The sequence below is a fragment of the Mangifera indica genome, chromosome 2 (assembly GCF_011075055.1).
Source record: "Mangifera indica cultivar Alphonso chromosome 2, CATAS_Mindica_2.1, whole genome shotgun sequence".
Lineage (NCBI taxonomy): Eukaryota > Viridiplantae > Streptophyta > Magnoliopsida > Sapindales > Anacardiaceae > Mangifera > Mangifera indica.
Window position 1 is genome coordinate 5545976 of NC_058138.1, and position 14154 is coordinate 5560129.

At 29.4% G+C, this 14154-nt stretch overlaps 1 protein-coding gene and 1 long non-coding RNA gene across 2 annotated transcripts in view; one reads left to right on the forward strand and one right to left on the reverse strand.

The window, feature by feature from the left end:
• Positions 1–14154, forward strand: part of LOC123209130 (meiosis regulator and mRNA stability factor 1-like) — a 75913-nt gene that overhangs the window by 51333 nt on the left and 10426 nt on the right. The gene's annotated exons all lie outside the window — the stretch shown is intronic.
• LOC123209141 lies at positions 3651–4297 on the reverse strand. The gene is made up of 2 exons (XR_006500976.1): positions 4151–4297; positions 3651–4026 (listed from the first exon to the last, which is right to left on the reverse strand). It is a non-coding gene; the product is annotated as an uncharacterized LOC123209141 (long non-coding RNA).

Genomic DNA, 14154 nt, shown 5'->3' on the forward strand with positions numbered 1-14154 from the left:
ATAATAATCAACTAAAGACAAAAGTTAGTTGTTTTTTTTTTTTTTAACTTTAGGAATGATGTTTCCTAACTAAAACAACCAAATTCTAATTTATTTCTAATGTAAGTAAAAACCAATTTTGGGCTCTTTGGGCTTCTCAAAATGATGCTTGAACATTTGAGCCATTGATGGACTTCTAAAGTCACACTTTTGGATCAACTGGAGCAAACTATCACTTAAACCTTGGGTGCATGTAATAAGACTATACCCAAAAGTGGTTTTGGGCAAAATTGCAGGTGCAATGCTTCCTTTGGCTTGGGTGGGATTTGCTAGAATTTCATTCTTCTAGGCTTCAAAAGTTGCATAGAGACTTGAGGATGGTTTGGAACCCAAAAATGACAATGAAGCCGTTTATACATCAAATGTATCTAGTTTGCAATTGAGATTGAATTTATCGCGGGTGAAAATCAAAATGACAAAGACCCACCAATAGAGAGATAAAGGGCGAACATGAATTTTAGTACAGTCACTTTACTTAACAATATCAGACTGTTTGGACCCTTTTATTAAAGGGGTTACATCCTCATAATTGGTCTCATTTCTTTACATATTATAGATGAGTTAAAATAAAATTAGTTAGGTATGAGTCGGTTGCCGAAGTTTTATGTGTTTAAATCGGTTAATTCAATTTTAAAAAATAATTTTATTCAAATAAAATTTTTAATTAAAAAAATCAATATAACTTCAAAGTACAATTCGAGTAAAACAATTTAATATATATATATATATATCTTATATAATTTTTGAATCAATAAAAACACAAATTTACTAGTATAACTCATTAGTAAATAATTATATTTGACAATATTATAAGTTAATGAATATTTATCTATATAAATTGTTGTTTATTATAGTTATAAAAGATTTAAACTTTACTTTACAATCAAACAGATTGAATTGTTACATTTTTTTATTAAAATGACTTTTTAATAAATAAACTTTAATTATTTTTATTAAGTGTACCAAATTAATTATCTTGACTAAATTCACAAACAATTTTGATGAACCTTCAAGAGGAGTATTTTGTCGCTTTAGCCTTGGTTGTACCGGCCTAGGTTGAGTTTAGCTTGTGGTTTGTGGTATCATCCTGTATGGAAAAATGAGTATAGGTTATTTCTAAGTCATCTTTGTAAATGACACATTGCTTTTGTTAATACATATATATTCTTAAAAAAAATTGAAAAACCGAGAATCCACCAGACATTTTCAAGTAATCAACGACTAAACATGACATTTATCTACCAATCATTATTGAGTTGGTTCAACTTAAATTTAAATTTAAAAAATTGACAAACCACAAATAGAGGTCAAGAGCCCTAATAAACACATTGAATGAATACAATTATACTATCAACCCTAATCCAAATAAATTATGTTAGATATATGCCACATTATTAAGTCAAGTGAAAAATTATTCTCAAGGAATCTAAATGTTACATTAATATTGATTAGGGAAGAACTTAAACTGAGTCAAGCCAAGCGTGAATAAGAGTCAATTTGACACTGAACTCGATTTGTTCGATTAATGATGAGTTTGTTGAAGAAGTCATCGAAAATGATAAAGAATAGTCACCAGAGATGAATAAGAAGAATCATTAAAAAAAAAAGTCTTTGAAGAAGATAATAAGTTATTAAAGAATATGAATTTGTTGATGACTCAATTAAGTCAAATTGCTTGACTCAATTTCAAGTTGGGACTACTCTTACTAGAGTTTGACTTGTTTGAGCTTAACATTAAGCCAAACAAGAGCCAACGCTGATCTCGTCCAATAGCCCTAATATTAAGTAAAAATTAGGATAGTCAAATTGCGTATTGTATTGTACATTAAACTTAATTATCTATATCAAATCGTATTATATAATACACCTTTTAAAAAATAAAATAATGAAATTTTAATTTACAATCATCATTTTAAAAATATTACAAACACTCTTAAAATTTTAAAATTTCTCATATACACCCCTATAACATCATTGTTATCTTTAAAATGTATATCAATCTATCATTAATATGTATTGTATCATAAAATATGTATTATATCGTATGATACATTCATCGTATTATATGATATATTTATCGTATCTTATTAATTTTATACACCTTAGAATACAAATTGTTTTTCACATATATCTTATTGTATTATAAGATATGTATCGTGTATCATAGGCAATAGCGTATCCAATATTTTTGTTAAGGAAGGCCCTCCTAGTGAAAACTTATGAAAACCCACCAAACATGGAATAAAAGAAATAATGTACTACAAGAAATAATACAATAACACAACTAATTTTTTTAAGCGAAAGAAGCTCTTTAATGTGAAGTGAGCAAAAAAAAAAAAAACAATGAGAATCTAACAATCTATTTAAATTTAATATAATAAAAAATGTTTAGAACAATTGCAATCCATAAAAAATATTTCACACAAATTTAGAGTTGAATAACAATTTTAACATAAATGAAATACATAAACAAAGAGATGAATTCAAATAACCATTAAAGTAGTAGATCTTTGGACTGTATAACTCAAATACAATTGTTAAAATCAAAACTTAATTGTCCATATTAAAGATCCATTCACCTTGTTGTGTATGGTCATAAAATTAAGTTATAATGGCATGCCTAAATATTTAAATATTTGAATGTCAATTATTTAGAAATGAGAATGAGTTAGAATATGTGAATTTCAATTATTTAAAAATGAAAGTAAATTAAAATGATACATTTGAATTGATCCTTAAAAGAATTTTAAGAAATTTAAATTAATCATTCTAAGTAAAAACTTGTTGACTTTTTTTACTTTCTTGGGTGGAAATGTTGATAGCTTATTGACCTTACTAAACACGTCAATTGGGTCGGGTCGAATGGAGGCCCGACACAAAGCACGACCAAGAAAACCCAACCCAGTATTGTATCGTGTCAGGCTAGCATAAGCCTTGGCCTTCATTTTTCTTTTAAAAATTTTTAATTAATTAATTTTTTTATATAAACCCATTCAATTTTTCTTCATTTTCACTTTCATTTACAAATCTTTCAATCTCAATTATTTCATTATATTCAATCTCATTTTCTCTCTTCAATTCTCTTTTAGAAAATATCTGAATTCACAAATAATAATTCTTTGTGTTTATAATTTTATTTTTATTTTAATTTTATCATTACAAAATATTACAAATGGATCAAATATCAAATGAATTCAATCCATTTGAATATTATTATAGTATATATTTATTTATGTTTTATAATTTATACAATATATAAATTAATTTATTTATACTATGTTACAATTTATAATATTTTTCATCATGTAACTACGGTATTTTTCTATTATAAGTAAGAGATTATAAATAAAATATTTTCAGTACTATTCTCGGTTTTAATAATTGAAAAATAATTTGAATTTAAAATTTTTAAATAATTTTTTTAAAATATTGATTAAATGGGTCGGGTAGACCCATTTAAATCCCGACCCGGCCTATTTAAGGCTTATTTTTATATGGGCTGGGCCTTGGGCCTTTGTATATTAATGGGCCAATCCTAAGCGAACCCGGCCCGCCCATCAACACCTCTATGTATTATAGCCTGCGAAATTCTAGTTTTAGTGCTTGAAACCAAGAACCAAAATGAATTCGTTATGGTGGTTGAACATTGCACTAGTACTTGAACAAAATATAATGCAATCTGCCAAAAGCATTCATTGCTAATTGAACAAAAATACTCCAAGAGAATTTACAGCTCAAGGAGAAAGTTTCTTCTCTTCAAATACTTCTCTCCCATTTTCCAAGGCCTGCACTGGGACTTCAAATACTTCAAGAATCAGAGAAGCATTACACACGATTATTATGCAGCAGAAAAATACATATAACAGACACAAAATTTTCTTTGAGGAAAAAAGAAAAAGAAAAAATTTATTGAAAATGTTGGAGAGTTGAGTCAGGCCTTTTCTCGAATACGTCAACGACACCATTGTTATTTGCAACATCATCAAGCTGCATGCAGAAAAACCATCAAAATAATCACAAAAATGCGAGGACGAATAGAGAGATTGTAACCATCAAAATATGAAAGATTGTAAACAGCAGTTAAAATGCATCTGAATCGATAGATCATTACATCAAGAATCATAAAACGTATCTATTTGCACAATTGGATCAACTATAAACATCAAATCTTGATTTTTCAGATGAAAGAATAGAGAGAGAACAGAGTCTGCAGTGAAAGAAAACTGCAGATATTTTAGTGCAGGGGAGCCAAGGAGTCGGATTTGTAATCAAATTGTCATTTTTACCCTTAATTATGATAGAATTCGTTAATGTTTAATTGTTGATGGGTGGGGATATGGGTTTTTAAAACTTGATGGGTGCACTGTCAATACATAAAACCCTGGGTGGGAACAAGGCTTTTGGTCTTTTTTTATTTAACTTCAAGAAAAAACTTTTACTTGTGGCCTCCATCGGTTTGGGTTGGTAGTAATCGTAACTTGTTCATGAGCACCTTCAACGGCGATTAAGCTTTTATCGTCAACATTTTCAAGCAAAATCCTCTCTTTGGCGTGCTAATACACTCCAAGTTACTGTTTATGAAGCAAAGATTCAATCTTTGAAGAATTAGCTATACCCGGATAATGGCGACTTGAACTCTGTTGTGAAGATAATTAAATGGATATCTCCTTGTAGAAGGTTTCAACATGACTGATACTTATGGTAAGATTCATACATGATGAATTGGATTGTCTACCATTATTCACCAAAAAAGGAAAAAATTTGATATTATATTTTGAATAAATTATGAAAACATATGCCCCTTGATTGAATGCACTCAGCAGTGCCGGCCAATTTTTCTTGGACAGTTATTTACTTTCAATTTCTTTTCTTTGCAATTTCACACACTCTGATAAAAATATCAAAAGTAGGTAGACAATTAATCAGACAAAAAGAAACACATTTTTCAAGCAATAGCCACATAATAGTGACTGTGCTCTTAAAGATAATAGCACACTAGGCTAGGTTGTGTTTACATTTCAATAACCATATTTTGATGTATCTAATTTGCAATTGTGATTAAATTTGTTGCAGTTGAAACTTGAAATGACTCTCTAACTAGTGTGATTTTGATAATAAAAAATTTTTATTTGAGTTAAATTATCTTTTAAAATAGAATTCACTACAACTAAATAAATAAAAATTTAAGTTCAGTTATTAATCTTATAACTACTATAACATATAAATTAAAAAGTTTAATTTTAAAATATTATCAAAAAAATATTTAAATTCTTACTTTCTTATACTTTAAATCCCTTGCATTATTCTCATTTGAGGCAATTGCTCCTCTATCGTGGGAAAAGAATATTTTTTATGGTATTTGAAAGGGAAGATGAGAGACAAGAAAATTGAGACCTACAAATAGTAGGGGCGGTACGAATTTTAATAGGGTCATTTTATTTAACAATATCCGACTGCTTAAACCTTTTCATTAATGGAATTTCATCCTCATAGTTGGTCCCATTTATTTAAAGATTATAGTTGAGTTAAAATCAAATTATGTAGTTATTAGTTGGTTGTCAAAGTTTGAGGTGCTTAAATCGGTTAATTCAATTTAAAAAATAAATAAATTTGATACAAATAAATTTTTTTGATTAAAAAAAGTCAGTATAACTTCAAAAGTACAATCCGAGTTAAATAATCTAAAAAATTATTCAATCAATAAAAATACAAATTTACTATTAATAATCCATAAGTAAATAATTATATTTTATAATATTATGAGTTAATAAATATTTATCCATGTAAATTGTTATTTATTATTATGAGTTAATAAATAGGTACAAAAGATTTAAACTTTATTTTACACTGAACCGAAAGAGAGTCAACTCAGATCTCGTCCAATAGCCCTAATATTAAGTAAAAATCATGATAGTCCAATTGCTTATTGTATTTATATTGAAAACTTAATTGTCTGTATCGTGTATCATATTGTATTGTAAAATATACTTTTAAAAAAATAAAATAACAAAATATTAATAAAATAATAAAATTTAAATTTACATGTTATCATTTTAAAGAATATCATAAATACATTTAAAATTTCTCATAAACACCCCTACAGCACATCATTTTCTCTAAAAATATATATAAATTCGAATCGATAATACATATCATATCATAAGATATATATCATATCGTATTATACATTCATTATATCGTATTAATTTGATACGCCTTAAAATATGAATTTTTTAAATTTGTAAACAATCATAATACATTTCAAATATTTTTTCTGATTGAACAGATTGTAGTCTGCAAAATTCTAGTTCCAGTGCTTGAAACTAAGAACCAAAATGAATTCATTATAGTGGTTGAACATTGCACTGGTAATTGAACAGAATATAATGCAATCTGCAAAATGCAGTCATTGCTAGTTGAACAAAAATGCTCCAAGAGAATTTACAGCTCAAGGAGAAAGTTGCTTCTCTTCAAATACTTCTCTCCCATTTTCCAAGGCCTGCACTGGGTCTTCAAATACTTCAAGAATCAGAGAAGCATTACACACGATTATTATGCAGCAGAAAAATATAATATATATAACAGACACAAAATTTCCTTTGAGGAAAAAAGAAAAAGAAAAAACTTATTGAAAATGTTGGGGAGTTGAGTCAGGCCTTTTCTCCAATACGTGAACGACACCATTGTTATTTGCAACATCATCAAGCTACATGCAGAAAAACCATCAAAATAATCACAACACTGAACACACATAATAATCACAAAAATGCGACGACGAATAGAGAGATTGTAACCATCAAAATATGAAAGATTGTAAACAGCCGTTAAAATGCATCTCAATCGATAGATCATTACATCAAGAATCATAAAACGTATCTATTTACACCATTGGATCAACTATAAACATCAAATCTTGATATTTCAGATGAAAGAATAGACACAGAATAGAGCCTGCAGTGAAAGAAAACCGCAGATATTTTAGTGAAGGGGAGCCAAGGAGTCGGATTTTTAATTACTGCTCAAATTGTCATTTTTACCCATACTTATGTTAGAATTCGTTAATGTTAATTGTTGATAGGGGGGATATGGGTTTTTAAAACTTAATGGGTGGGAACAAGCATTGTGGCCTTTTTTTATTTAACTTCAATTGGAAAAAACTTTTACTTGTGGGCTCCATCAGTTTGGGTTGGTAGTAACCTAAACCTGCTCATGAGCGCCTTCAATGGGGATTAAGCTTTTATCGTTAACATTATCAAGCAAAATCCTCACTTTCGTGTGCGAATACATTCCAAGTTACTGATTATGAAGCAAAGATTCAACCTTTGAGGAATAAGCTATACCCGGATAATCTTATCCGGCTTTCAGATAGCATTGGTGACTTGAACTCTGCTATGAAGATATTTAAATGGGTACCTCTCCAAAAAGGGTTTCAACACAACTGATATTTATGATAGGATAAATTTGTAATTTATGAGAATGAACAAGAAAGGGTGTAGTCCTAATAATATAAGTTAGTCCATAGATAAATGTTTGTGTTTTGGGATTCATAATTTATTTGCTTTTTGGTGCAAATAATTCATAAAAAATGGATTTAACTCATCATTGTTGCTCAATCTTTCTTGGGTGGCTATTTGCTTCCAATTTCTTTTCTCTGCGATTCCATACACTATTTGACAAAATGTCAAAAGTAGATAGATAATTAATTTGACAAAAACAAACGTATTTTTCAAACAGTATCCACATGACAGTGATTGTACTCTTAAAGATAATAGGACGCCAGACCAGCTTGTATTTACATTTCAAGGACCATATTTCAATGTATCTAGTTTACAATTGAGATTAAATTTGTTGTAGGTGAAACTTGAAATGACTCTTTAACCATTGTGATTTTGGTAATAAATAAATTTTATTTGAATTAAATCATTTTTTAATAATAGATCAATTAAAAAACTTAATTTAAAAATATTATTGGAAAAATATTTGAATTCTTACTTTCTTGTGCTTTAAATCCTTTGCATTATCCCCATTTGAGGCAATTGCTCTCCTACCATGTGAAGAGAATATTTTTAGTGGAACTTGAAAAGGAAGATGAGAGGGAAGAAGATTGAGACCCCCATCACCCACCAATAGAGAGATAAAGAGAGGGTATAAATTTTAGTAGGATCACCTTACTTAACAATATTTAACTACTTGGACTCTTTCATTAATAGAGTTCCATCCTTGTAATTGGTACCATTTCATTAATGGAGTTAAAATCAAATTATTTAGTTATTTGTTGGTTGTTAAACTTTAAAGTGCTTAAATAGGTTAATTTAATTTTTAAAAAAATAATTTGATTCAAATAAATTTTTTTAATTAAAAAAGCCAATATAACTTCAACGGTACAATCCGAGTTAAATAATCTGAAAAAAATATAAAAATCTTATATAATTATTTAATCAATAAAAATACAAATTTGTTGTTAATAACCCATAAGTAAATAATTATATTTTAATAATATTATGAGTTAATAAATATTTATCTATATAAATTGTTATTTATTATAGATACAAAAGATTTAAACTTTATTTTACACTGAGCAAAACAAGAGTTGGCTCAGATCTCATCGAATAGCCCTAACATTAAGTTAAAATCATGATAGTCGAATTACGTATTATATCGTATATTGAAAATTTAATTGTCTGTATTATATATCATATCATATTGTAGAATATACCTTTTAAAAAATAAAATAACCAAATATTAATAAAATAATGAAATTTAAATTTACATATCATCATTTTAAAAAATATTACAAACTCCTCTAAATTTTTAAAATTTCTCAAATACACCTCTACAACACATCATTTTCTCTAAAAATGTGTATCAATTCGAATCAATAATATATATCGTATCATAAGATATGTATTATATCGTATTATGTATTCATCATATTGTATTAATTTGTTACACCTTAAAATACACATCCTTTTTCACCTGTATCATATTATATTATAAGATACGTATCATGTATCGTATATAATGATGGATCCACCAAACATTGAATAAAAGAAATAATGTACTAAAAGAAAGAATATAATAACACAACTAATTTGTTTATGCAAAAAAAAGCTCTTCCATGAGAAGGAAGCAAAAAAATTTGTGGGAATTTAACGATTCACTTAAATCCAATATAATAAAAAAAATGTTTACAACAACCGCAATTCATAAGAAATATTTTACACAAATTTAAAATTCAATCACAATCTAACATAAATGAAATACACAAACACTGAGATGAATTCAAATAATCATATAAGAAGTAGATCTTTGGACTATATAACTCAAATGCAATTGTTAAAATCAAAATTCAATTATTCATATTAAAGATCCACTCATCTTGTTGTATATGATCAAAAAATAAAGTTATAATGGTATGTCTAAATATTTAAATATTTGAATATCAATTATTTAAAAATAAAAAAAATTAAAATATTTAAATTTCAATTATTTAAATATGAAAGCAAATTAAAATGGTATACTTGAATTGATCCTTAAAACAATTAAGAAATTTAAATTAATCATTTGAAATATTGGTAGCTTATTGACCTTACAACTAACTCATTTACTTTAGAGGGGATTTCTAAAAATTGATCAAACTTTTTGGTTTTAATAATATTTCTCTTAATTTTAGGGGATAAGACATCCAAATGGTATCTTTGTTTTGAAAACAAATTTGCCTATTCTCATCAATGTGCATTTAAAAGTAATCAATTTTGCAGCTTATATGAAAACAAATGGGGTAATGTTAGAGCCCACATTTAAGATGAGAAAGAACCATCAAAAAGAAGGAATGACGGACACAAGTGGCCAACTAATGAAGGTGACAGTTGTCAAGACACAACAAAAGAAGAGGAGACAAACAGGCTGCAAAATGAAGATTTGTAAAAAAGGGAGTTGGACCACAAAGAGATTTATTATCAGACGTGGCAGACAAAGATTGCAGAGACAATTTGCTGAAGAAAGCTTATAAGGCTGGAAAGGGGGCCTGGAGAGTGGAGAGAAAAAAAATAGAAAATTGATAAGGGAAGGGAGAACCAGCCTCTCGAATGCTGGACGTGGGAAGATATTTTCTGTATCGTTTTATTAAGATGGAAGAATGATTTTGTAAGGCATTGTGAACTGAGTTGTATTAAGATTATCTTCAAACAATACATCAGGCAGCGCATCTTCTGTTTAAATTGTATAACCTTTTGTACACAACCTGAGATGATAGACTGTAATTGGGTGATGTGATTATTTATTTTTTCTCTTATATCAAAATCACCTAATCAAATGTTAACACATCAGATTATACACAAAATGTTGTATAATTTGTTTGTATATGTAGTATTATTCTTCTATAAATAATGTTTGAATTTTTATTTCACAGCGAACTATAGCATCAAATGTTCATGGAGTGATGAATTGGTTGAGACAAGAAATTCAAACATAACGCTAAAAGAATGCTAGATGGAGATATCTCTATTCAAGGAAAATGGTGAAATATTACGAGTGCTAATGCCACTTACTGATTAGTTGTGAGATCAAAATATTATGGAATTGCTTAAAAATTAAGTTTAATTTGCAGCTTATATGATTGACTTCTTTTCAACAATAAAACTTGTTATTGAATCTATATGTTACCTTTCCTTTTACAATTAGAGTTCATTCTGTAATATGTTTTTTAATTCTCAAACATTTATGCTTAGTAAACTATAATAATTATATACTACATGATATTCAATGACACCTACACAGAACCATTGATAATTGATAGTAGTTTGTATATAAGTTTTTGTTATGTTGAAACAAATACAAATTCCTCGTTTGTAATAAAAAACTTAAAAATATTTAACTGAAAAATTTTATAAATGAATGCTAACATCGGCTAGCCAATAACTATGTTTAGAGGTATCAAATGAGCCAAGTTATGGAAGCTCAGCAAAAAAGCCTGACACAAAAGGGTTTGGCCCGCTATAAAAGTGAGCCAGAGTGGGCCTATGGGCTGTCCAACTTTGGCTGTGAGCCTAGGCACAAGCCCATGGGTTGGCCCTGATACTATTTAAAAATTTAAAAAATACTCTAATATAATTAATTAATTAATTAATATATAAAAAATTATAAATATATATAAGAAAAAAAAATTTAGACTTAAAAAAATGAATTGAGTTCTTTGTATTAATGATCAATCTCACATGCATGAGATAATCAAAATTTTAGCTTGATTGAAATATTTTACTTAATATTTATTTATAATAAGTGAAAGAAGTAAATGATTTTATTATTCTAGATATAGGACTCTTTGCAAAGTCCAAAAATTTATTAATGATATTAATACAAATGTTGCTATGCAAATTTTCAAAGGTAGAGATGCAGCCCATAAAAGCCCAATGGGCCTATTCCCCCTACTTCAACCCAAAACTCATCCAAATGGCAACAATAAAAACAAAATCTCAAACTCACGGAGGAGTTCTCTCTTACAAACAGTGCAATACAATAGATTCTCGGCCTCAATCTCTATCACTGATAGTCAGTGATTAAGCTTCCGTGTATTGCTTATTTCAAGTCTTAATTTTCTTTTATTTTTGTTTAAGGTGCTGTTTCAGTGATGCCAAATTGTCTTAACTAGTTCATGAGCGCCTTCAATGGCCACTAAGCTTTTATCTTTAACATTTTCAAACAAAATCCCCAAACAGGTTAATTTAACTGCCTGTATATCCTCACTTTCTTGTGCTAATGCCCTGCAAGTTACTGATTATGAACCAAAGATTCAATCTTTGAGGAATCAGCCATACCCGGATAATCTTATCCGGGTTTAGGATAGCACTGGCGACTTGAACTCTGCTGTGACGACATTTAAATAGGTATCTCTCCAAAAAGGGTTTCAACACAACTGATACTTATGGTAAGATAATTTTGTAGTTTAGGAGAATGAACAAGAAAGGGTGTAGTCCTAATAGTAGAAGTTTTGAGATAATAATTATAAAAGGACTTATTTTGAGCAATCGAGTGGATGATTCGGTTATCATTTTAGGAGAGATTTTATGCTGGATTTGAGCTGAAATTAAGTTTCTATACCTGTATAATACCACTGTTTTGTAGGGAAAAAAAACTAGGGGAGGGAATCCGACTGTTAAGGTTGATGAGAGCTTCAAATCTTTTGCCAGATGGGTTGATTTATAGGGAGTTAATTAGATGCACGTGTGAGATCCATACGTTAGATGATGCGAATTATCTTCTTGAAGAGATGATGGAAAATGGTAGAACACCTGCTGTTGATGTGTTTGTTGATCTAGTAGTAGGACTTTGTGCTATGCTTGAAGGCTGTTGCAATGCTGGTAAAGTTTTTTTGGCAAAAAGTATCCTGGACAAAATGGATGAGAGAAACATAGCTGATTGTGATTCTTGGAATATTCTAATCATATGGCTTTCTGAGAATATGGAAATAAGGAAAGCTGATGAAATCTTTGTAGAATGTTTATATTTTCCATAGTTCCTTACTCTGCGACATACTCAGCTTTTGTTGTAAGCAACTGTCGGTTGAGAAAGTATGAGGATGCTCTGCAGGCATTCCATCGGGTTTGTATCAAAAATTGAGTTCTGGATTCTATATCTTATTAGGACTCATGGGGAGCCTTTGCCAGGCAGGAAAAATTTGGAGGCTGCTGAAGTATTTCATGTCATGTCGAAGGACAGATGCTCCCTCAGTCCTTCTTCTTACAATATGCTGATAGGTTGCATGTGTAGCATGGGACAAGTGGATAAAGCAATTAGGCTACGGGGTTTTTCTTACAGTTCTAATACTTCTTATACTACTCTAACTTACACGACAATCATGCATGGATTGTCAAAATTAAAAATGGCTATAGGACTAATGGTAATTCTCTCACAAATTTTGGTGGACAGTTGTGCTATAGATGTGGAAGTATATTGCATCCTCATACAAAGCATGAGTGCACAAAATTGAACTAAGGATTCTGTTTTCTTTTTCAATGTGCTGGTTAATGAGGGTTTAGTGTCTGACCAAGAAACAATGCATACTCTTCTGTGTTGTTTGGCTAGCCAATCTGACTTGCACATGGTTTTAAGTGGGATTGATAAACTAGTTTCTAATAGTGATACTTTGGATTCATCTATGTGTAACATACTTATCAGTGGCCTCTGGAAAGAGGGTCTAAAATGTGAGGCATCCTGATTATTGGATCTGATGTTGGAAAAAGATTGGGTAGCAGATGCTATAACTCACGGACTGTTGGTTGGGTCTTTCTATTCAATGCAAGAAATGAAACTGTAATTAGAAAGTTTCTAAATTACCCTGGTGGAAAACTTGCCATGATGGGTTGTAAGCTTCTTTGGGATCTAATGTAGCAGTTTTGGTTGAGTTGCATGAGAAATCAGTCTATAATGGCATATGATTGTAAACATGCCAGATTAGTTGTTCTTTACCTAGCTATCTTATAATCTGTGACATGATGCTACTGCATTGTAAATTCCAAAGGGAAACTTATTGGTCGAAATCTCTATAAATGTTGTGGAATCATTAGCTTTTTGGTCCACTGTATTTTTTGTTTAGTACTTGTGCTTTGCTCTTTTCATTATTTCCTGTCAGTTTAATTGTTATTACGGTGTAATATGCTCAATACGCACTTGGGAAATCTCCTTGTTCTGTTAAGTCATACCTGGCATACTATCAATGAAGTTAGTGCTAGGGTATTTAATTTGACTCAAGTCAATTTCTGAAAAATGATCCTGTGGTACATTACATTTCTGCCCATATTTAGCGTCAATTTTACTGTAAGATTTAGAATGTTTTTATATATTGGATAAATATGAAAGAAAAAAATTTTCAATTCCCTTCCAATGCAGAAGCTTAACATTACTTATTTTATTTTCAGAGATATCAAGCAGTGCCCTAATAAGTTTGAATTGGTTATCAACTTGTCCATCAGACTATTTGGATTTGTAGTTTTTGAGTAGAATGAAGAGGGCAGAAAGATTATAATCAGGAAAGGACTGAGGTCCGAGGAAAGACTGGAATTGCAACCTGCAGGCTAGAGATTGTTGCATATTTAGCAGCTGAAGTTCATTCTTCAA